This window comes from Protopterus annectens, chromosome 14.part0, assembly GCF_019279795.1.
Source record: "Protopterus annectens isolate FY-2018-M chromosome 14.part0, PAN1.0, whole genome shotgun sequence".
Classification (NCBI taxonomy): domain Eukaryota; kingdom Metazoa; phylum Chordata; order Ceratodontiformes; family Protopteridae; genus Protopterus; species Protopterus annectens.
Window position 1 is genome coordinate 1,123,991,638 of NC_056748.1, and position 23,789 is coordinate 1,124,015,426.

At 39.7% G+C, this 23,789-nt stretch overlaps 1 protein-coding gene across 2 annotated transcripts in view; it reads left to right on the forward strand.

The window, feature by feature from the left end:
- The first annotated feature begins 2,993 nt into the window (after positions 1–2,993).
- LOC122789446 (AP-3 complex subunit mu-1) overlaps positions 2,994–23,789 on the forward strand; it is a 243,651-nt gene continuing 222,855 nt past the window's right edge. For both annotated transcript variants that reach the window (XM_044056909.1, XR_006362810.1), the window contains exon 1: positions 2,994–3,217. The gene's annotated coding sequence lies outside the window, so the exon portion shown is untranslated. The remainder of the gene's footprint in view (positions 3,218–23,789) is intronic.

The following is a 23,789-nucleotide window of genomic DNA, read 5'->3' on the forward strand; positions in this document are numbered from 1 at the left end:
TTTATGTTCACATCCCCCAGGATTATGGTTTTGTGAGTAATGTTGGTAGAGACCTAAGAGAGAATATCTTCATGGGATGAGATATTGTCTCCAGGGGGAATATAGAGGGAGAGAACAAATATGAGTTAATGCTTGTTTACGTGGAGCAGGGCTGGTATCATTTCTGCCTTGCCAAATTTGGGAAAGAGTTTGGTATAGGGGGTGACTAAGAGGGATGCTGAGTAAAGCAGTGCTATACCACCCCCTTTTTTGTGTTCTGTCATCCCTTAACATGTGGTAGTTGGGAGGAGTTAGTTCAGAATCTTTTATGTGGGGCTTTAGCCAGGTTTCTGAGATGGAGAGAATATCAGGCTGGTTATGTGGAAGCCAGGCATGAAGGTCTGGAATTTTGTTACATAAGCTCTGAGTATTTACAGCTGAGAAGTGGAGGGGTTTGCCTGTTGCTTTGGGGGGGGGGGTTGGGGGGCTGGATTCAGTGTGGTAGAGGGGCCTGGGTTTGGGTGCATGTCCCCGGAGAGAAGGATAGAGATAAGATGATGGATGAGTTATTTGGTTTGTTTGGGGTGTAGTATACAGGTAGAATGTTTTGAGGACTTTAGACTTGTGTAGTTGGGAACAGTGTTTTTAGAGTTAGGTAGGAGTCTATAGGGGAACAGCATGCTAGTGTTGAGGGGATAGAGACCGATAGATATAAGAGTAACAGTAAATGTGTACTTTGTAGAGGATGGGGGAGTGGTGTGAAATGAGGGGGGAGTGGATTGCATTAGTAGGTTGGGTGATATAGTTTAGGTAAGTTAAGGTAATTAGAAGTATTATTTGAGTAATTAGGGATAGAGGCTTGGGGGTCATGGTGTTGGTTTTAGAATGGTAGTAAGGGGTGAGTTAAGTTAGGAAGTTAGTTTATTTGATTAAGAGATTATGGTTTAGGTTAATTGTTTGGTAGTTTATCAGGATAAGTAGTGCTTGTCAGTAAATTCTGAAGGGTAGGCTTACTTTAATGGGTGAACCATAGGAGGGGATTTTGGGGGTATGATGGGTAGTTTGGATTGGATAGTGGAAGTGGTGGGAGTGGCTAGCTATGTATAAGTGTAGAGGTAATGGGGAGGGTGGGGAAGCAGAGAGAGCCCACAGGGCGAACGGAGTGGGTAGAGCCAAGGGAAGGGAGAATCAAGGTCAATCGAGGTAAAAGGTCTGAGGCACTGTGCTGCAAGTTATTTGTGAGTGGACAGAGAAGTGAGCTAGGAGGGCTGGCATGCTTTGAATAGGGAGAAGGGCCAGGATAGAAATGTATGTCTCCATTTAGAATTTGAGTGGATAGGGTGGAGTGTGCTTACAGAGTAGTCTAAGGAATTTGTAAGCAGGATGGAAATTACATTTGGAGTGTAGAAGTTTGATAGAGATAAATTCTGTGATACAGTTGTTAAATTGTTCAGGTGATATGTTAAAGCTAATTGGAGGGGTCGGGGTGTAGATTAGTTGGGTTGGTTGGAGAGTGGATAATTGTAAAGTGTAGATTGTTTAACATTTGTTCTGTCACTTTTATTTTAGCATGTTTTCCTCAAATGATGATGTGGAGAAATCAGAAAAATGTGGAACCCTAGCCATTGCAAGAAAGAACATTACATCAAACTGGAAATCCAAAGCTTCTCCAACTTTTAAGCAATACAGGAATATGGTGTCAGCAGTATAGCAATTGGAAAAGAACACTATTAAAGGAAGAACTGAAAGAACTACATCATTATATATAGCATGGCAACAATGTAACTGCATAATTATAGATATATATATATATATAGCATGGCAATAATGTAACTACATCATTATATATTGCATGGCAAAAAGTAACAGATATGTTGGAGAGTAAGACTGTAGCAAATTATATTTGGGAAAATTGTATAGAAAGTCCATCATATGCCAATAATATACACCCTTGTAAATACTTTATTTTGGTTTTAATGTTGATATCTGTTTACTGCTTTTAGCTAACCTGTTTAAATAATTTGTAAATACTTCACTGTCATAAATAACCTGTATACATGTTTTTCTTTTTGAAAATGAATAAAAATATTTTCAAAAAAAAAATGGTGGAACATTTACCAACAATTTCATTCATGAAGCTAACATCATGATTAAAATGAACAACTTAAAAGTCCTGATAAATTAATATGATCTGGTATTTATTTATTTTACATTTGTTTACCGGGATTGCCCACTGGGCTGAAAAAATGTTCTTTTTCAGTTGAGGCCCGGGGAGAGAACCTCCACATTTACAAGACAAACAATAAAGTATCGAAAAAACCCCCCAAAATACAGCACAGGTACATACAAAACTTCTAGTTAGAGAGTCAAAATATATTTACAACCAATGGAGACATGCTCCCTGTACATAAAAGAAAAAATATAACAGGTGGATACTGCATTGGTAGCATGTCAGATTATACTATTTATCATTCCATTTACATGGGTTAAACAATTGTTGATAACGAATGAGTCTCAGTGACAAACCTTCAATGGGGGTACAGGACCTAAGAATAAGCAGTATTCCTCACAAAGAGGTAGGGAGGCACAGGTATGAGTCAGGTAAGTGCTCTGCATCTAAGTTTTTAACGTTCACGGGTTCAAAGCTGTGAGATTAAGTACCTGTATAGGTAGACCTATAGCTCGCACTTTTCCATTAACTGCATAAACTACGCATACTGCTAATATTGTAAACTCGCTTCCCTTTATTAATATATACTAATGCTTATTGTAATACCTCTCAGCTAACCCTAGTTTTGAGGGACGCCCCTTTTTGGTTCAGTATTCTAAAACTGGCAAAGTTGAGAGACAAAAAGTAGTGGAGTACCCTTAAAAAATGACAACCATCAGAGTTACAGACCTTTGACTACAGACACTAAATGTGTGCTAATATATATTCTCTTATTGTATTAACTTCTCAAAATGAACATTTGTAGTATTTTAAAAAAGTGACCTGAGACCGATTTATGAGGTTAAATGACGGTTTCCTAGCAATATATACACGCCCAATGAACGAAGGGATACCGCAGTCAAGTGCTTTAATCCTTTTTGGGGGCTGCAGGCAGTGCGTTGGTCACCTGGCAATTTCCGTGGACCGGCAATGTGATAGACACCAAGCAATTGGGGGCTTTGTTGCGGCATTGGCCACGGAAGCAGTAGCGGGGCAAACAAATAGTTGGTACCGGTGACGTTCATTCAGGTAGTTAGTTTTTGTAGTATACAGCTAAACAGTTGATGATATTGTTTGTTTAAATTGTTGGGCATGGTAGTAGTTTACTATCTTATCTCATAGCGGGTGAAACTAGTGAGATATATAACGAGAAACATTACGAATGTAGTATTTTGAAATTTATTTTTGTGTTAAGGGGTATGTTTATTCTGTCACTGTACCCTATGTTTAATTGCCATTATGCTGTTAATAGACTAATTTGAATCACTTGTTGCTTGACAGCGAAAGTACACTGTAGGTAGTTCATCTGCTCAGCAAATCATTATGTCTTAGGTTCATAGGTTAGTACTAGGTTAACTGCCCTTGCGAGCCTAGCCAATTATTCCTTGTGAGACTCAAACCGTGCACCTTGTGTTTGTAAGGCAAGCACCTTAACCATTAGACCACCTCGATTTGAAAGGCAGGTTTGGAGATTATTGCCTTCAGTTCTGAAACTGTGTATAGTTGTGCTGTGTAAGGAGCTCATGTATGTTTAGAAAATGGATATTAATGAAAGTTGTCTTATTTACTTTGATAAACACGTATAAATAAATATATTTATTTCGGACCCTTGTCCTTGAATATGTTTTGTTCTCCGTCCTTCTGGACATAAGACATTGAAAGAAATGTATGGCTATAAGAAATATCTAGTTTATAATGAAGGGGCAGTAGAAACTGACTGTGTTTGTATAATGTGCTGTGGAGGATTGTAATCGTGTTAAAGGTGAACTATGCATATTATTTTGTCTCCTATTATGTTAGAAAATTTTATAGCTGTTAGGTTTCAAAAATAAGTAATGTAAACATAAATATTCCTTTTGTTGTCTTTATTGCAGTTTAGTAAAAGCTCACAAGATAATGGTACTGATGTCCAGTATTGGATAAGGCATGTGCATTTTATTTATTCTTGTTCTCGTGGCCTATATAGGGGATGGAAAATACTTTATTTAAACTTGTTCTCCTGTCAGGTAATAAATGAATAAAAAAAATAGTGTTCATATTTAAGGAGTCAGAGGTGGGATGTCCAAGACACGACAAAAAAAAAAAGTGCTCCAAAAGTGTTGCCAACACTTCACTAATCTTATAGTCCTACTTTAATCACAGCAAAAGACAAGTTATCAGTCTACACACGTGGGTTTTTCTGTCTTTTCCTGTGTTGACCTGTGATGTATTATTTCTCTGCCTCTCTAGCCAGTAAATTTGACAAATCTCTGGATGTAGTGGTGCTATGTATTTCCCAGGTGTAATGTGAATTGAAAAGAGTCCAATTAAGGAGAGAAACTTAAAAATAAAAAGGGTGAGAATTTTAAAAATAGAAAAGGTAAAACGTGCTATATACATGACAGTGAGTGATAAAAGATTAGTGAGTGGTTTAAGCTATTGCATATAAATCATTGATAATCACTATTATATGACATTAAATTCCGAAGGTGTATTCTGATGCTGTAAATATTATATAACATTAAATTCCGAAGGTGTATTCTGATGCTGTAAATTTATCGTGTCTTATCGTACAATGCCAACAAAAATGTTGACTAATTACACAAACACTCCCTTATGTCTGTAACTTGTGTCATGAATCATTTAATTCTTTGTATACATTTCAGCAGCTATCAGGAGAGTATATATTTGTGTTTCGGAGTACAAACCCTGCACGCTGTGTAAATGTAGCTAAAGAAGATGGGTGATAATTCCACCCACTCATTCATATCCCTTCTGTTTACTCTTCCAACCATTTATACTTTGGAAAATGCCCATGAAATACGTTATCCAATCTGTGGTGATTACTTTCCATTGTTTACAGAAAGTACTGAAAAGCACTGCAGTTCTTACTTGAATCCATTTAAACCCTGTATCACTCATTTTATTATTTCTAGAGGGGTTAGTAGCCAGAAATGAACATCTCTGGAGTTGGGGGGTGGGCATGAGTAGCCTATTTATTATCTTGTCAATAGTGCTGTGCCATAATTCCCTAATAGTACAATCTCATATCATAATCAAAATTTGGCAGGCTGGGTGCTACAGCACCAGAAGGGAAGAGAGGTATCTTGATATTTGCGTTCGAACCTGTCAGATGAGTAGCCACTTATGGATGCTTCATATATATAATTTTTGCCTAGGGGAATATTTCCATCAGCATATAGTAACACGTGACCGTTCCCTATCCTGGAAGGCACAACATAATTGGGTTTCCAATGTAGAGTTAACATGTATAATTGTATCTTGTCCCGTGTCATTTACTAACTCAGATTGTTTTTTGTCTTGGGACTTTTGCACTTGTTAATAATAAGTTGAATGAGCAATTACCTTTGATTAACCACATCACCCAGTCCTTACCCGCCATATGCATACTCTTACAATTATTTTTGATTAACCACATGACCCAGTCCTTACCCGCCATATGCAGACTCTTACTTACAGTAGTTCGAAGCTGAACATAACGCTGCACGTGATCTCTTGATTTCCTCCATTTTCAACGTGCCTGTATGGCAGTAAACAACGATGATCTCTTGCCCCACATCATTAACGAAGAAAACGCCTTTATCAGTCAGTTTTTTTCCATACCGCTATACTGTTATCAATTTGGATTTCAGAGTAACCCCTTATCCTGGTCCCCATCCAGACATCTTTCCTTGTTATGTCAAAATACTTTAGGTAAAATTTATTCTCAAACAAGTCATGCACCCTTCTTGGTCCCACATCTTGCGTGATGTATTATTGTTACTTCTACCTTCTCCCTGAGAATAATTTGAAATTCTGATTCAAACTATGTTGGCTTTTGAGCATGCCTCATTTTAAAATATCGGCCAATAACCACAGCACTATATCCTTATAAATTAGGTACTCCCCAACCTCCCTGTTGTAATTGTTTATACATTTTATTTCTAGATATACAAGGTTTCTGCTCTTTCCATAAATAATTTAAAAGATTTTCCTTTGAACAGCTTTAATTTTAGTGCTCCAAGTTTAAATGCAGGAGGTGTTGAAGTACAGACAGTATTTTGGGAAATGTAGACATTTTAACAACCTGAATTCTAGAGTGAAAGGGGGAAATTTGATGTTTCCAAGAGATTATTTGTTTATTAATTTGTGTCAATACAGTTTTAAATTTGAGTCCTCACATTACTAATGTGGGTCACCATATGAATTCCCAATAGGAACAGTGCAAACTAATTCAACAATCAACGTTATATTTTAGTTCATAGGTAAATACTAGGCAATCAGTCAGCAGACTATTCCATGCCTAATCAATATCCAAACAGTGACCAAAGGTGAGAATCAAACCCTGCATCTTACACCAACCCACAAAATAAAATGTGCCCTTTAAGATGAAGGTTTTAAAATCAGTTGTAAGGCAAATTCTTCATATTTGTAATTTTAGTTCTTAATCCTAACTTCCATCTTTGTGTAAGATTTCGTTTTACCCAGAGTGTTAAGAATGCCATTACTCCCGTGTGTTTAATAGTCTCCTTGTCCTACGCTAAAAGCATAAGCATTCTAGGCGTTAGCACTTTGCTTCTTAAAACCCTTGGTAACAGGCTGACTAAATTTTCCTGACAACTATTTATCCTTATACACAACCAAAATATGTGCTCCCTTGTTGCCAGTGTTCATTCTTCACACTGCCAGCAGTGTGCATGCATTCGAGAACATTATCCACAGTTTGTAAAAAGTATAAAAATGTTTTTGGATGCGTTTGCTTACTGTCCTTGCTGCTGCTGCACTAAGCAACCTCTCCTATGTCTCTGATTTCCACCTCCAGGTGCACCAGCTGTCTTCTATTTTTATTTGATCACTGTATATCACTTTAGCATTCTTGTTCTTTCAGTTGAGTAGGCTGCTGTGCCCTGGAGTTTGGAAAGGTAGAACTAAGAAATTGTACTCTGTGAACTCTTTGATAAGTTTAATTTGAAGCAGTTTCTTTACAGAAGTCTTCCTTTGATCGTTTTCTTTAACCTTCCATATATTTTGGCAGTAGCTTGTTCTAAAGTATAACCTAACCAAATGCCCAAGTATTTATTTAATTTATTCTTCTTGCTGTAACTATGGATAAGCCTATTTCATAATCAGAGAAAAGCACTGTTTACTCCCACTTCCTTTACTTCTGCTGTGTTAATCTTGTTCTCTAATATTTGTCGAAGTTGCCTAACATCTGAAACAACATCTCTCAATATATATATATATATATATATATATATATATATATATTTTAAGAGTCGGTTGTTTAAGTCAGTCTGTTATCTGCAGACAAAGAAAGCTTTTCTTATTCCATTGTACCCTGTATCTTCTCATGTCTGACCTCCTTGTCATGGTCTGAAAACTTCTAAATATAAAGCAAACAAAAGGTGGTGAGAGAACACACCTGCCTTGTTCTCCTTGACTGCACAAAGGACCTTGACATTCCTGGAGCTGGAGATATCTTATAAATTTTATGGAATCATGGGCGGCACAGTGGTGCAGCGGTTAATGTCGTCGCCTCACAGCAAGAGGTTTTCCGGTTCAATTCTCGGCTGGGGTGCCGTCTGTGTGGAGTTTGTATGTTCTCCCTGTGTTTGCGTGGGTTTCCTCTGGGTACTCCAGTTTCCTCCCACATTCCAAAGACATGCATCTGGAGCATTTTTCCCTGGGCCTCCGCTGAAAACAGACTCTGTGAAATCTAGTCGGACCTTCCCGGTCAACAAATGTTAAGTAAATAAAAAATTAAAAAAAAAAATGTCAGTAAATTCTTTTCAAAAATGTTTAAATACCAGTGTGGCAAATAGATGCACTGTCAGAAGCCTTCTCTGCATCTAAACAGTGTCCATAATGACCTCAGAGGCTCTTAACGCTGCTTTCATTAACATCTCTGTTTTCAGTACAATATAAAAGGTTGGCCTTCCTCCCATAAACTTGCATTCATCATTATATACTAATTGAGGTATGTCTTTTGCTAAGAGTTTCACCAGTACTACTATAAGTTACAGTCATGATATAGAACTGCAATAGGCCTGTAGGAGTATGCCATGTTGAATCCTTCTCTTGTTTTGGAATTACTTTTACAGCTGCTTTTTCACGCGAGACAGAAATTTTCTTTGTTTCTAACACCGTGCTGAAGAGTTGCACTAGAACTGGCAGCCTATAACTACCTGGAGTCTGTCCTGTTGTCTGTGTCTTTGTAACTTCAAATAACTACTTTTTGAATGTGGTTGAAGGAATTCACGATTTCTTAGAAACGTTTATTCTCTCACATTCTGCATTGACCCAGTATGTTTGAATGTTATGTAGGTGATTGTTGTTTGTGAAATGCTGTGCTGTCATAGCGGAGTGCTTGGTGTGGTGTGCCTCCTCTTTCTTTCTGTAAATGAGCTGCAGTTTTCTGTAATTCTTGCTGCCTGCCTCAGCGCTAGTGTCGAGTAGTGTTCGAAAGACATGCGCAGAATGGGCGTGCCTTCGTTGAAGGTTGGACATTGACCTAACATGTCTGCACCCATAAAAAATCTACTGCCAATCATTAGTGGACTGGAGTTCTGCTGTGGCGACCCCTAACCGGGAAATGCCAAAAGAAGAACTCATTGAAGATGCACAGAGTCCTGTTTTTAGTGACCAACATAAAATTTGTACTTAATTCCTCCATTTCTTTAAACATCATCTCTTTATTCTTTAATCTCCTTCATAATACCTGCTCTGCAGATCTACCAGATGTTCATTATCCCCACTGCTGCAGTAACCTTTAGGCTTTATGGGTTGTTTCTACCCAGGAAACAACAGCCAGCCAGCTTCATAAAGCTGTAGCTCCGCCAACTGCTTCACTCTGACTGCTTGGTTAATGCCCAGGGAGGAAGATAAACAGAGTGAAGCTTTCTTCATTACTGTCTTACATTCTTGAGAAGAAGCATCTCCTGGACTTTACAGGAGCAGCACTTAGCTAAGAAGTTTGTATCTGGCAGTTTGGTCCCCATTGGGGTATCCCTTAACTCAGAAATTCTTGTCCTTTTATAAAAATATTTATCTAATTTTGACCAAGAGTGGTATTTCCCCATTAACTCATTCCGTCCAGTGGAGCTCTGGAAGTTTGAACTGTAATTTCAATGGGCGGAGCCTAAGCTTTTTGAAAGAATCCAAGTATGTCCTCAATTTCCAATAAATGTTTGCTTCTCTTGAGGGATTAAGGCTCAGTATTAGGTCCTCTGCTGTTCAGCATCTTCATCAATGATCTGCACACAGCAAGTAAACATGCATCCATCATACAGTATGCAAATGACTCTACACTAAACTGTTCTGCAAATAATCTAAAAAATGCAATATTTAACTAAGGGGGAGCCGCAGCTTTATGAAGTGTAACTGGCAAACTCTTCAGCACAAACTTTTTTTTATAGTGGTAGTATTTTTTAGATTTTAGTTCACAAACTGGATTTTATAAGTCAGAGTAAACACAGTAACTGTTAAGTTTGTCATGTTTTGTAAACAGCTTACAGTATACCAGCAACCACTCAAGTTACACGCACTTGGTTAGCAGCATTTTGTTCATTCACCTGAGAGTATTCATATGAAGCTAAGCAGTTCTGTCTGCACTACATAGCTGTTGAGATATTTAGAAAAGCATAACATTTATGAGAATATAAATAAATACTATATCAACAGCAATGATTTGTCTTTACCTGCTCTAGACAGAGATCAAATATTAACACATTCATATCTGCCATTGTGTAAATTTGAAGATGAAATATTTTAATACTTTGTATGTAACATGGTTTTGGATTTGTTAAAGCAAATGTGAACAGTCAGTATTTGATGCCTAGAGGTGTCGGTGGGATGCAACTGTAAAAACACTTGGAGGTGTCACTCCTCTAATGACTTAAGAAATTCAGTATATTTTCAAAGTATCAAAAGTTTCCAGTCAGGGGCCGTATTTTTAGCTTAGTGTTTTTGTTAAGGTGTTTGGGACTAATTTTGTGCAAAATTAATGATTGTGAAACTTTGAAGTTTGTGGAACAGAAAAGTTTACACAAAAACCAATGGGGAATTGTGTCATTGTAATAGTTGTGCTCACCTCGTGACAACCTACCTTCCATTTTGATTGTGTGAGTGAACAGTATTGGCACTAGAATTCTGTTCTACTTTTACATTTTATAATCTAAGGAACTGAGGAAAGTGTTATGAGTGTAAGTGTACTGCTTGTGAACACTCTGTGACAACTTACCTTCCAACCGACCCATTCCAGCTACACCTATCACTTTTGGTGCTTCTTACTCCGTTATATCATTGATACTTACCTTGGTTTGGCTGGCTGTTCTCTCGCAGTACTTAGAAAGCAAAAGTCACTTAACCAAGGAGTTCTTGCCATTTTTGAGGATTCAGTCTGTGCCTCAGCTGATAGTGGGTGTACCTGCAGTGGCCCATTGGTTGTTCCACAGACTGCTCAGTTAATTCTCCGGCTTCCTTTGATGTAGTTTTTTTGGCCAGCATGAACTGGGGGTCAGCCACATTCTCTTCAGCTGTTCCAGTGCTTGATATGGGCATGGGAGAACCATCTTCTTTGGGTCTGGGAACCAGGTCAGGTGTGACCATCAGAACAGGCAGACTTCCCAGACCGACTTCCCTTCTTCAAGTCGGTTCCCTTATGCTCTTATGTAAGAAGTCCTATTACACACAAAAAATAGTAATTGTTTTTCCAATTAGGTTACTACTTTTAAAAAGAATAGTGCCTTACCTTGGCTAGACAAGCGTTACAGGCAGTAAATACTGGTCCGCAGAATCCTGTCCATATGGGCATTCCCTGTAAAATTATTCCCATGGAAGCAAAGTCTGATTAGTCTGATTTTGATGGAAATAGGACAACTGCTCTTGTAAAATCCCAAGCTCAACTCTCTGATTGTGAAGAAATCTTTAATTCTTTTCCTCATATGGAGGAATTTTCTTTGGCAGGACTAATGAGGTATTTTTATGGGTACAAATAGATGTTCCCTCTGAACTAAGGAGATGTTATTCTTGTCCTATTCTTCCTGTATTTTCAGCCCCTGGAGGATGGCTGGTATCAGAATAAGTATGGGTAACATTCCACACATCGTCCCTAAAAAAAAGTATATAAGGTACTACAGGCGTATATGTGTGTATGATTGTACAGATGATTGGGTACATAACCAAGAGTCTGCTGATGGGGTAAAGTCTGAAATCTTTGCTTCAGCTTTAGATAAGCTTAGATTATGTTGAATTAATTTCCATTATTTGTATTGTATCCATTTGTCACGAATGTTTGTAATGTGTTGTGTACATATTTGTGTGGAGCTTTTCTCCTTGGGTTTCCACTGGAAAAGGGCCAACAGCCCAGGTGGACTAACCAGGTTAACAAAAGATAGATAAATAAGGAGATATTGATTTGTTCTTCTGCAGCTCAGGCTCTCAAACAATATTTATTGCATTTGTTAGCTGGATTTTACAACTGAGCAAACAGATGCCCCTTTTCAGTGGATACTCGGAGAGAAAAGCTCCACAGTAGTTACAAGTTAGGCAGATAACATACAGCTGTTTAGAACAATATGTTACAGAAATATGTAAAGATTCAAAGAATTTAATATGTGTAGTACCTAAAAGTTGTTTACAGGGTTGATGTTTTGACATACAATATGGTTTCCAAGATATATCAGGAATTGTGGCAGTTGGGGAAGAATGAGTCTGACAAAAAAGAGTCGAGTTGTAGGAAGTTATCAGCAGAGTTAGGGATAAGGACTTATTCAAGAGTGGAGCATGAGCATTGCCATGTAGCAGACAGATGTTGTTTTAGCTGATTTTAAACAATTTAACATTCCTAATTTGTCTTAAGAGTTCATAGTTTTCAGTAAAGGAGGAGCTCAGTGTTTCTCCAGAGGAGTCCTTGCTGATAGTCAGTAACAGCTTGTCTACAGATCTTTGTGGCCTGCTGGGGTTGTACTACTGGAGCATGTTGATTAGGATGGGATACTTTTCAGGGAGATGCAGGAGTTTGTGGGTTGTCACTAATTGTGAATGAGTGAGGAAGTGTCATAGCTTGAGCTACTGAAATTGTTTTAGAAGTACACAGTGGTGATTTTGTTGGCTGTGGTTTGAGGAAAATTTAGCTGTTTTGTTGAAACACTGGTCTAGTGAGGTGGAATGCAGGTTGATGGGTACTGGGGCAGTATAAAGTAGGGTAGGGTGCAGGTTGATGGGTACTGGGGCAGTATAAAGTAGGGTAGGGAGAAGGAAAGAAGGTGCTATGGTTGTTGCGGCATTGTCTGTTTAGTACAGTTTGATCTTGTACAGGATCCCTAGCTTTTGGTGATCCATCCACCCACCCACCCACCCATCCACCCACAGACCCTTTTTCCCATTTTTGCACAAGGCGTCGGGGTGTCACTTCAACACTGACAACCATCTAGAGGAAAGGCTTATACCTCCAGGTGGCTAGCGCTGCCATGGACAGGGGACCTTTTGCATGTCAGGCGAACATGATGATCATTACAGTGTGGAAGCTGTTCTTTTTATTGCCTTTTTTTTGCTGTGGTTGAATTTCAGACTGTCAGCAGTGATGCCTCATACTAGTTTGGTGTTGGTTACTAGTTGTATTGCAGTATTACTGGAGGAGGTGATGGTAAGTAGCTGAGCATGCCTAGCTGCTTTGGGGTGAATTGAGTCAGTTTTGCTTTCTTGAGATTTAATAGTATTGAGTCCGTTAGCCATTCCTCAACAAAGGTTAGATATTACCGAGTTAGTATTGAGTCCGTTAGCCATTCCTCAACAAAGGTTAGATATTACTGAGTTAGTATTGAGTCCGTTAGCCGTTCCTCAACAAAGGTTAGATATTACTGAGTTAGTATTGAGTCCGTTAGCCGTTCCTCAACAAAGGTTAGATATTACTGAGTTAGTATTGAGTCCGTTAGCCGTTCCTCAACAAAGGTTAGATATTACTGAGTTAGTATTGAGTCCGTTAGCCGTTCCTCAACAAAGGTTAGATATTACTGAGTTAGCCTTTCCTCAACAAAGGTTAGATATTACTGAGTTAGTATTGAGTCCGTTAGCCATTCCTCAACAAAGGTTAGATATTACTGAGTTAGTATTGAGTCCGTTAGCCGTTCCTCAACAAAGGTTAGATATTACTGAGTTAGTATTGAGTCCGTTAGCCATTCCTCAACAAAGGTTAGATATTACTGAGTTAGTATTGAGTCCGTTAGCCATTCCTCAACAAAGGTTAGATATTACCGAGTTAAGTGGTGCATGTTATCAGAACACAGTGTAGAGTGACCTGCATATCTATGACGGGTTGCAGGTTTAGTTGCTCTTTGCAGATCGTTGGTGGAGATGTTAAGCAGCAGAGGACCTAATAACGAGCTTTGGGGACTCCAACTGTTACAGGTAGAAAGATGGAGATGTAATTTGTCCCATTTGATTATCTGCATCCTCTTTCAGAGTTAGCTATGAGACCAGGTTAATGATGGGACTAGGCCTGTTAAAGATAGTTTAATCGTTTCTAATGGGATTAATTGTCAAATGCCTTTAACAAATCCAGGAATATCGTTGAGACTGAGTTGCCATTATTCCCACTCCTGTTGATGGTAGTGATAAAGGTTAGACGCGCAGTTGTAGTGCTTTGGTGCAGACAGAAGCCATGCTGGGATGGGGTGAGAAGGTTGTCTGTAATAAAGTTGAGGACTTGTCTAGGAATACACTTTTCTAGTATCTTCGATAGATGGATAAGATAACTATAGGGCTGTAGATAGAAACGTCATTGGATTGACCTCCTTTGTGCAGATGTAAAGTATATGACTTGTTCCAAAGTGCAGGAACATATCCTTCCATAACTGACCTATTTATTAGGATTGACACTGGGCAAGATAAGGCTTCTGCTACTACTTTAATATATTCATCAGATATTTAATCTGTGGCCAGGGTGGTGGGTTTGAGTTTAAGGAGTAGCTTCTTGATTATAGCAGTAGGTACTGTTTGGACGGTAAAGATCTTTTGGCTACTTTGTGGTTTTACGGGGGAAATGTGAGAAGTGGTGGTAGGGGGTCGGTGTGGTGTTAGTAAGAGAGGTAGCTGTATAAAATGAGTGGTTAATTGGTTAGTGGTACTGCTTTTTGGTTAGTTAAACCTATGGTGGGCTGTAATTGACCTGGATTTAAGTGATGATTTATGGCTGACCAGAAGGCTACATTGGTTCACAGTTTGTGGTCTATTATGGTAGTTATTTTTTCCGTTTTGATCTTGTTTTTGGGAGTGTTTCTTTGTGTAACCGAAGACTGGCTATAGTACTGCATTCCTTCATGTTTTCCAATGCATTACCCCATTTTTTTCAATAATTGCTTGGTATCTTTAGACAGCTAGGGAGCAGGGCTGGTCTTAAATTGTCATGCTCCCATTAGAACTAAAATAATTAGTATATTTATGAATGTGAATAGATGAAAGAGGAAAATTATCAGTATAGGTAGTTTTGATCATGACATGTTTGCACGGAGATGCATGTTGACTTTTCTTGATTTCTGATATAATGATAACTCATTAAATCTGCAGTCTGGATATTTAGTATTTTTCCTCCCTAAGCAGATGTGATAGAACAACTCCTACTGGCCGCAGAGTGTAATGCTTTTTGATATCTTGACAGACAATAATAGTCATTCTAGCCTGTTGGTGGATTCTGTCGTTACAGCGTTATAGGTTTGAAATAGTTTGCCATTTTCTTGTGAAATTTAAGGACAGTGATTAAGAATATTCATATTGTAAAGTGGATTTAAGGTTTGCATCAGGTACCAGGTAATTTATGTATGTATGTATGTATTTATTTGTTTTACATTTGTTGATTAGGTTTGTCCGACTGGGCTACATAGCCCTTTTTAAGCGGAGGCCTGAGGAGAAATTACATGTTAGTCATTTTAACAATTATAGAAATACATTCATCAAAAGAAAACATATGCTTATAGTACATATTAAAATACAGAAATTAAATAATACTTTTCATGTAGACAGTTAATGAAATGCATTCATCAGAAGGAAGACATTTTGTGGTATGTATTACATACAGGTTAAATTATAACCAGTGAAACTGGGATAGTTTACAATGTGTGTTTAGACAGAGATGCAGCAGTTAGAAGTGATAGAAATAAAGTTAGAACAGAGAAAGACGAGAAAGCAAATGGAAAGAAAGGATACTAGGGGGGTTTATGGAGGGTAATTACCTTGACAGAGCCATTTACTTGGCACGTATTTTTTAGTAGCTGATTTGAATTGTTTGGGTTGCCCAAGGGATCTAATATCCAGAGGTAGGCTATTCCGAGCCTTGGAAGGATTAAAGCTACAGACATAGTGACCAATTTTGGTCTTAGGTTTGTGGATTTTCAGTAGGTTTTGTTCCGAACTGCGGAGTGACCTTGTAGGTAAATAATGAGAGCTTCTATTTGATGTAGTAGGACAGTAAGAAGGCTTGTAAAGAACTGAGTGAATGATCTGAAATTGGTTGAAATGGAACAGGTTAGGTAATTCTAACCAACTTAGTTCTTTTAGTGAAAGACAGTGATGGGATTTGTATGTGTTTTGCGCTGCAAATTTGTCAATCTTGTTGTAGGTTGTTTCTAACTTGGTTAGTAGACCAGTGCTGAGGCAAATGAGAATTTGCGAACTGTGGAGTACAGTGGGTAAGCGGTAGCAGCTAGAAAAGGCTTGCGTTGCAGTACGTTTTGTTACGCTAGACGAGACCTAGCTTCTGATGATAGTTATTAATGTAAATCAAATGAAAGGGGAACACCAATAGTAACATCTGGGAGTTTTGTACTGGTGTCAACCTGCATTTGGGTGTTTTGTGATAGTGTTGTGAAGGAAGTTTTGTTATGATAGAGGTTTTTAGGGAGGAAGAGTAGTAATTTTGTTTTCTTAGGATTTAGAATAAGTTGATTTTCGACAGAGGTGAAAGAGGCCTGTGTGACCACGTTTAGTTGAGTTGGAGAGTCGGCAGTAGTGATTAGTTTAGAATCATCTGCGCATTGTATCAAGGAGGATCCATGACAAGAAGAGGAGAGAAGATTAGTAAAGATGTTAAAAAGAAGAGGGCCAAGAATGGACCCTTGTGGAACGCCCATTTTAACAGGGTGGAGGGGGGACTATGCTGAGAACCATTTTACTGATTGGCGTCTGTCGGAGAGGTAGCTTTCAAACCAAGAAACAGTAGCTGGTGAGAAGTGTAAATTTGTGAGTTTATGGAGAAGGAGTCTTTGAGAGACTGTATCAAAGGTTTTTGAGAGATTGGCAAACAGACGAGAGAAGTTTATTGTTGTTGTCCCTAGCAAGTGATACCGAGTTAAGAAAAGACAGGAGAGCTGTAGTGGTGCTATGTATAGGACGAAAGCCATGTTGGGTAGGTGTAAGTAGATTTCCTTGCAGAAAGTAGTGTATGACCCGTTTGTGTATACATTTTTCAAGAATTTTGGAGAGTGGTGAGAGTATGGCTATAGGTCTAAAATTGGATATTTCAGTAGAGTTACCTCCTTTGTGTATTGGAAGGGTATAAAACTGCTTCCAGATGGAGGGAACGGTATAAAATTGCGTCCAGATAGAGGGAATGGTAAATTCAGTGATAGTAATTGAGCATCAACATGTTGAGTTTGAGTGTCGGCTGAAAATTCATGGTGCGCTGGAGGGGTCTATATTATATCATCGAACGCTTAAAAAAGCGAACGCTGATTGATTGACCTAATTTAAGCGAAAGATTACAATCTCGAACTGTCAGATCAGCGATTTCCCCCCCCCAGGGAAAAAAATCACTGATCCAAAACGCATACACACAACACAAGCACACCAAACAAACAGAAATCCACACACATATACCTAACCCTACACTAAACTATGCACACACCACTAACTACCCACTTACCTTAACCCAAACCCCAACCCTAAGGTCCGTCACTATTGCACACTCCCTTCACTCGCTCCCTAACCCTAACTCACTTAAATCCACCCTAACCCTCATGTCCACTCAGTCGCACACACACCTAACCCGAGCCCTAACCCTAACTCACCTAAATCACCTTAACACTCTCACATCCACACAATCGCACACTTACCTGAATCCAACCGGTAACTTTCCACCATAACACTGCAAATACCGAAGCAACAGAAACGGACAACCAAATTCTTTCCCTAGGAAAAAAATTGAGTTTCTGCTGCTTCGATATTTTGCAGTTTCGCGAAAATAAGTTAGATCAATCAGCGTTCACTTTTTTAAGCGTTCGAGGATATAATATCGACCCCGCTGGAGTACAACATTTGAGTAAAACAAATCCAGTACTGGTTTTAATTCCCTGTGTTATAAAATGAATATCTAGTTATGGCTTCATGTATTATATTTTACAACCAAGGGGATGGCCTACTTGAGGGGAACAGTTAAAATTTATTTTTTTTCCTTTCTCTTGTTCATCTGCAGTCAGTGTTGTTGTCCTTCATTAAACACTGTTTCAGCATTGCTTACATATGGGAGTATCCAGTTAGGGATACCATACGTCTGGCCGGTATACCAGAGATCGGGCGCCTTCCTCTCACACTATACATAACACCTGTGACCCAGTTGCGAGAGTGTTTATTTTATACATAAGGAATATACATGTTTTAAAACCAGATACTGTATATTGATAAACATTCACAGTGTTTATTCTGCTTTTTTTCATAGGCATAAGGAGTGTTTCATATGCTAATCCTTTGAACCTAAAACTTCATGGAGTTGTTTAGCCTCTCAACACTTTTTTAGAAAGCTAAAGTCCAAAGGAGCCTGCACAGGTTAGGATAGCCTCTGAATCTTCCCAGTCAGATTCCTCTCAGTAGCCTCAAAAGAAGCCCAACAAGTCGAAGCATTTCAAAGCCTATGTTATCTGGTCTGACCCGAATGTGTCTGCTGTGGCACTTGACCCCTTAGACCTCCCGATTTTAGTTGCTGCTGCTGCTGTCATGATCTTGTAGGTCAACAAGGCGCTGAATGTATGCATGACCAATAAGATGGCTGATTAAGCCATGAAGGGGGATCCCTGGCTTACTTTTAGGGACTTAAGGGCATATCTAAAATCCTTGTCTGAGAGGAATTTTTCAGTGTCATTATTGAGGCATGTCAGGGGTTGGATCCCCCCCAGTACATTTCTCCTGATGTTTTTCTTTCAGTTGCTTCTTCTTCTTGGGAGCATACTTCCCATTCTACAACCAGGGACCCACAAAAAAGTGGCATGACTTCTCCCAATGGCTTTTTAAGGTACTTGTGCCTCGAAAGCCTTTCTTATCATGCTTCTTCCCCTTATTATAGGGTCAGGGACTCTTCTTCTGAAGTGGAAGACTCTGAGTCAGAGGTGGACTCTCTGGCGTAGTCCTCCCATTTCCTTTCTTCAGTAAGTTTTGAATTAGAGGATGTGGATGCCATGTCTTCTGATCCTCCCTTGGAGGATGAGAATGCCGCGTCTCTTGATCCTCCCTTGGAGGATGAGAATGCCGCGTCTCTTGATCCTCCCTTGGAGGATGAGGATGCCGCGTCTCCTGATCCTCCCTTGGAGGATGAGGATGCCGCGTCTCCTGATCCTCCCTTGGAGGATGAGGATGCCGCGTCCCCTGATCCTCCCTTGGAGGATGAGGATGCCGCGTCCCCTGATCCTCCCTTGGAGGATGAGGATGCCGCGTCCCCTGATCCTCCCTTGGAGGATGAGGATGCGCGTCCCTGATCCTCCCTTGGAGGATGAGGATGCCGCCCCTGATCCTCCCTTGGAGGATGAGGATGCCGCGTCCCTGATCCTCCCTTGGAGGATGAGGATGCCGCGTCCCTGATCCTCCCTTGGAGGATGAGGATGCAGCCCCTGATCCTCCCTTGGAGGATGAGGATGCAGCGTCCCCTGATCCTCCCTTGGAGGATGAGGATGCCGCGTCCCCTGATCCTCCCTTGGAGGATGAGGATGCCGCGTCCCCTGATCCTCCCTTGGAGGATGAGGATGCCGCGTCCCCTGATCCTCCCTTGGAGGATGAGGATGCCGCGTCCCCTGATCCTCCCTTACAGAAGCTTTCCTTTGCAGGCAACATTTTGAAAATGATGCAGCATTTCCTTTGGGAGGGAAAGCAAGAGCCAGAAGTGCAAAGAAGATGTTATGACTTGCTGTAGGTGGGAGTTCTGAAGCCTTTAGCAATGCCCCTGTTCTAGAGTCCTTACAAGATACCCTTGTCATGGCTTGTTTAACCCCAGAGTCCTAACCTCCAGCACCCCCCCCCCAAAAAAAAAAAACTGATAGGTTTTGTAAGATCCCAGATACAAGTTTCTACAGAGAAATCCTTCTTCGGGTCAAGAAGTAATGTCTGTTGAATATGATAATCTCACTAAACTGCTCCTATCTACTAATACTTTGTCTAATTACAAATACAGTAGGGCAGGTATAGAAAGTGTGTCCATGTCTTTCTGTGCTATTAATTGCCATACCCATATGATTAGATATCTTTTATCTATTCTAGGTGATATGAGTAGGTGCATGTCAGACTTAACTGAATCCGATAAGTCTTCTATTTTGTCTGTGCTCCGTTCTGCTACTCAGGTCGCACAACACACTATTAAATGTAGTTATGATGCTGCAGATGCTTCAAGACCTGCTCCTACTGGGTCTGCTTTAAGAAGGTACTCTTGGTTAAGGTTACACTCTTTGTTGGAAAACAGCATGTCCAGAATATTGGATGCCTTTCTGGATAGGAAAAATCTGTTTGGCCCTGCGCTTACTGAAATCTTCCATAACCTGTAGGAAAGAGAGATTAACTTTACCAAAAGGGTAAAACAGTTCTCCTAAAAGAAGTTCCAAGAGAAATCCCAGTCAGACTTTAAAGGACCAATGGGTACCTTTCCTGACAAATCAACCAGCTTGTGACTGTCTGCCTTAGCCCTCCCCCTCCCCCCAGAAATTGTGCAGTCTTGGACACCTGTTCACCAGCTACATAGTCAATCACATACAGTCGACTGAGCATCTGTCAACCAAACACACACTTGACCTTCTGAAGAGAACCTATATATATATGTAATGCATATATAGCTACCAATGAATAGACTGTTCTTTTCCAGACATCTTGAAGAGACAAGCTTCTTCACCACAGACCTTTTTCTTTGAGTTTCACCTTAAATTTGAAAAAAAGTCTGTCCTTCTCTTTTCAGTGTCCAGTTTTCCTAGGATGCCATATCTATATTCACAATAGCATTCATTCCTGAGGGCCAGGTGCAGTTACTAATATCTTATTTCCAGTCTCTCTCTCCCCCCTAGAATTGGCCTTTCCAAGAGTGGTATGCTTCAACAATAAAAAAGATGTTTTTTTTTTTTTTTTTTTTTTGCGTAGCTCCAAATGAGAGTGATTCAGTGGTGTCTCACATACATTTGAGGACAGGGCTGCCAACCCCTGAACCTCACAATTCCTCTCTTGCCCTTCATGAAAAAGAAGCCCTTTGGTGGATCAACAAGATGTCACTTTCCAATAGTGCCCTTTCTGGTCTGTTCACTTATCCAGAAACCTTTCATAGATGGCTCAAACCTGGATTGGGGAGTATGTTCTATTGACTTAAGTCCAAGGTGCATGGTCAAATCAGGACAGGAGCAACCACATAAATATCGAGAAAATGAAAGGCCTCTTAATTCTTCACTTTTGGCCTCTAGGACCTTTCTGAATCTTTCCAAAGAGTTCCACTGTGATGTGGAACATCAACAAACAGGAAGGGGCCAAATCTTATCCTCTCTGCAGACTTTCCTGGGAAATAGCTGTTCAGCACAATCCCTTTCTTCAGGCAGTTTACATTCTCTCAGAGATGAATACAGGCAGATTACCTGAGCAGATCCAAGGTAGACACTCACAAATGGATGTTGAACAGAGGTCCTCGTGCAGATTATCCATCATTGGGGAAAATCCCCAAACATGTCCAGTTGTCTTTACTCTGAACATGCAGCTCAGACTGTTTGTTTTTTTTTTCTCCAGAGATCCATTCCCAGATGCTTGGAGAGGGAGACACCATGTCAGTCTCATGGAAAGGAACCTTCATTTTTGCTTTTTCTCCATTTCCTTGGATTCTGTAGGTCCTGGTCAAAGCTAGGAAGGACAATTGAAATATGCTGTTGGTGACATCCTCCTTTTGGCCCAGACAACATTGGTTCTTCCCTTCTTTTCTGCCTGGACAAGAGCAGCCATCGCATGTTACCTGTTGGAATGGACTTGCTTGTACAACAGAAGGGCTTTGTCATTCACCCAAACTTTGAAAACCTAAACCTGTTACTTTGGATGATAGGTGCTTGAATGGTATCAGAATCCTATTTTCTCGGGATGTGCTACACCTGTTAAAGGAGGCTGGAAAACCTGCTACAAGAAAATGCTATTCTTCCAAATGGAATAAATATTTATTTGGTGCAGAGGGGTGAGGGACAGAATTGTTATTACATGGGTATTCGTATGATTATTTCCTTTCTGTGTGAGCTGCTCATTTCAGGACTGGCATATTCTCCTATTTAAAGCACATCTTTCAGCCATCTCCACCTGTGTGCTTTTGGATCTGTGTTTCTGCATGTTTTTTGGTTAAACAGTTTCTAAAAAGAGTCCTTCACATCAGGCTACCAAGAAAATCTATTCTTCCTCCTTAGGACACTTGGTCTTCCATACACACCTTTATAAAATACTGTAAAATTGATGCCCTTTCCAGGTGTAGAACTGGCTTTGCTGGCTCAGTCACCAAGGAATTTTCAACTCCGTTCCGTTACTCAGTCGTCCTCCCCGATTTTCTAAAATTCCTTGGAAATCTTCCTATGATCAATGAAGGATATAGTACAGTTGTGCTAAGAACTTACCATAACAATAAATGTCCAGCTAGTTCACTTTTGCAACATTGGTAACCTCCATCCTTTCCCCATTTTATTGTGTCCAAGATTGCATTGTCTCTGAATATTAACAAAGTACAATTCCCTTTTTCTCTGAGGTATGGTGATTTCAAAATTGAGATATGAAAATTTGGGGTGTGAAGGGATCCTGCCTCTTGTATCAGCAGTGCAGATGGCTTGCCCCCTTTAAAAAAATGAAAAAAGTCCGTGCAGACACATAAGTGGATCACATAAGTAATGTTATGTAGTGTTTCACATTAAAGCTAATTTCATGGTTTTGCACACTTCCTGGAACTCCTGGTAAACTGGTTACTGAAAATGTATGAATGTGCAGGTATCCTGTCCAGTACTGGTTATTGCCATATGACCATTGTGAGACTGATCCTGCCCTGGTAAGCAGCGGTTTGAATGCCAGTTCACCTCTCGGCATATTTTTGGGAGGTGGGAAGGAAATGAAGCCCCTTACATAAACCTGAATTAGATTTGGGGAGGGATATGCAAACTCTGCAAAGACAGCATTCGAGCCAGGAATCAAATTGAATAAGTGAGCATTGAGAGGCAGCAATACTCGCCATTATACCATACCAGTTAATTGCCGATATCTTTAGAATGTTTGTAATGAGTAAAACGTGGCAAGTCTGTCGGTTCCTTTGCATGAGGCAAGTGTCATGGTTCTGTGACTTTCCTAATATACTGGACACTTCCAGTATATTAATGTTCTTTACAAGTCTATAAATACGGGTTGAAATGGATGGGATTCAGGAGTCTATTACTTTTCCATAATTGCCGGTGTTTCAAGTATACAGCCAGTTTAATCTTAGAAAATGCAGTGAACCCTATGTAATTACTTAACTCCATGGCTAGCAGTGAGCTTTGGCTGAGCGGAGTTGCACTACATAGTTTTTATAAGCAGCTGTTGTATGTAGTAGGGGCTGTAGGCCCATGTCAGTCAGTTGTATTGGTGGCTGAAAATAAACTGAATGATTTCTAATAGCCAGCAGCAAACCTTTTAAGGGGTTTATTCCTCTAACCCCTGAGTTTATTCATCCTTTAATTTCTCTTATGTATTCCCTTTAATGGTGCCTTCACCCCAAAGAAACAATTTTTGGCAGTTTTGCCATCAGCTTTGTTTCTTGGTCATTTTGTAGTTTCACTTGTATTGTAAATGGCAGATCTTCCTAAGATCTGTAGGAGTTGAACACTGTCTGAAGTGTCAGCATGATAGATAGCTCACTTAATTATAACTTTAACAATGCTCTGCTGTTACGTATGTGCTGCTGTCTTTATCATTGGATACACTCTGAAGTCGTACTCCAGTTGCCCACCGTGACAAAGGGAAATACTGGCAGCCCAGCTGTCTAGAATTTTGTAAATAATTGTATGTCATTTGTGAATATTGATATGATTTATACAGAAGTATGTGTAAACTACTGACCTAAAATGTAACCACAGCCTGCCCTGTTGGAGTACAACAGGAATGTGCCTGCACTATTGTGACTGTTTAGATGTATATGTTTAATGGAAAATGGAACACAGAAGGTTAACTTGAAAAAAATTCAGAGAAAATTTGTTTCATAATAATGTAGTAAGAGATGTTATCTCTCAGTTTCAGTGCAGTAGCAGACTCGATGTCTAGAGCTAAAAGTTGTTTGTATTGTCTTGAAAGAGAAGTAATTACTAGGCTTAAGATGTAGAAGTGTTTTACGTCCAGGATATGCAAACATCTG